Raw genomic sequence first — 2,177 nt, 5'->3', positions numbered from 1 at the left:
GTCACAACCTATTTGTAAGTTTGTCCATTTTGTTTTATAAATATTTTGCTTAGAAATCAAATAAAGATATATTATTAAGACTAATCGTGGTATAAAAGTTGGCAGATGATGTTTGTTCTTGGAATTAACAAAATAATGCATGCTTTAAGAAAGGTCAGTGACCTGGACAGTGCATCTCACTCCCCCAAAACAAATCATCATATTCATTATTATTCTGCATGGTGGAAGTCTGCCTGTACTGTTGTCCGTAGCAATTATGTCTATGCTGAATTGGCCTACATGGGAATCTGTGAATCTTAGAGAAAGCTCTCTGCCTCATTGTGAATTAGTAATACTGAAACTTTAATATGGACTAAAATACACTATTTCTAGTTATATTAACACATTTAAGGGCATTATATATTAATGGCATTACTGATCGTTTGTTGACCAACACTTTCAAGCACTTAAAATGTTTTTGTATATTAGTGTGCAAACTGACCATAGACTGAGTGTACAAAACATTAGGAACACCTTCTTAATATTGAGTTGCACCCCCTTTTGCCCTCAGAACAGCCTCAATTCGTCGGGGCATGGACTCTACAAGGTGTCAAAACCGTTCCACAGGGATGCTGGCCCATGTTGACTCCAATGCTTCCCACAGTTGTGTCAAGTTGGCTGGATGTGCTTTGGGTGGTGGACCATTCTTGATACACATAGAAAACAGTTGAGTGTGAAAAACCCAGCAGCGTTGCATTGCCCATTCACCCTCTGAATGGCTACAGTCAAAAGGTCATAAAACAGCATACAAGAGACCACTGTATTCACATAGACATACTGCTACAACCACGAAAAAAGCAACAGCCTGACCGATTGGTTTGCAGTATCCAATACTTCCCCATTGCCAACAAAATACGTAGAGTTCTACACAGACATTGACGCGTCCTGCAACTACATGACCATTTTACTGATAAACCCCTTGTGGCTCTCAGAAGGAACACCAATGTCAGAGACAAACTGGTGCACTCTCTACACAAAACACTATCGATGGCCTCCCACTCCCTATCGGCCAAGCTGTTCCTGTTGCGCACAATCACAAAAACGGAAACAATTTCCCCATCCAAAAACCAATAGCCCATCAACCTGAAGAGCCTGAGTCTACGCTATCCAGTGCCCGTGCTCCAAATTATACATCGGGAAGACCACACGCGCACTGAGAACACGGATCACAGAACACAAAAGCTCTATTAGACGCAAGGACGAGAACTATCCTCTAGCAGCCCACTTTAGGTCATTGACTGTGTGTTGGTGCTGAATAAAGTTCTGCGTTTATATTTTTGTTTGGTATATATTCTGTTAATAGTTCACTAAAGTTTATTGCAATGTACTGGCCGCCTACTCGTCTTCTTTCTTCCCTCTGAATGGCACACATACACTATCCATGTCTCAAGGCTTACAAATCCTTATTTAACCTGTCTCCTCTCCTTCAACTACACTGAACAGGTAGCATCAATAAGGGATCATCACTTTCACCTGGATTCACCTGGTCAGTCTATGTCATGGAAAGAGCAGGTGTTCCTAATGTTTTGTACACTATATATATATATATATATATATATATATATATATATATATATATATATATATATATATATATATATATATATATATATATATATATATATATATGAAAGTTAGACTATCAAGAGTTGCATTCACAGTTGACCTCAAAGTAATGAATGTGTAGGGCTGAGTAATATAGAAGTTACCATTCAAACATAGTAGACCACTAAATGTTTGTTTAATTTTTAAGATTGTCTTGTTCTCCTTTGACATTTTTGAATATTGTTTAAACTTTCTGTAGAATCGTTTGGCCAGAAATGAGCTTATAGTGGCACCTAGTGGTCCTCAATAACGCAATCACTGGTAATTAATAAAAACATTTAAAAATGCAGAAACTACTTTTGCTTTCAGAAAAAACTCATGACAATGATAATAACATGAATGTAACGAGTATATATTAGGGCATATTATGGCTTTTGAATATGGTTTTGAACTTGGTAAGATACAAATAGTTCCATTCCAATGGTTTGACTTCTATTCCACAGTTTACTCCTCTTGGGAAATTCGGCCACGGTTCACGATAAACTGTGGAGTGGCTTTCCGGATCTCCTTCCACATTTGTGTGAAGGGCGGGC

Source organism: Coregonus clupeaformis, chromosome 12 (assembly GCF_020615455.1).
Source record: "Coregonus clupeaformis isolate EN_2021a chromosome 12, ASM2061545v1, whole genome shotgun sequence".
NCBI classification, from domain to species: Eukaryota; Metazoa; Chordata; class Actinopteri; order Salmoniformes; family Salmonidae; genus Coregonus; species Coregonus clupeaformis.
This window is presented reverse-complemented; position numbering follows the sequence as displayed.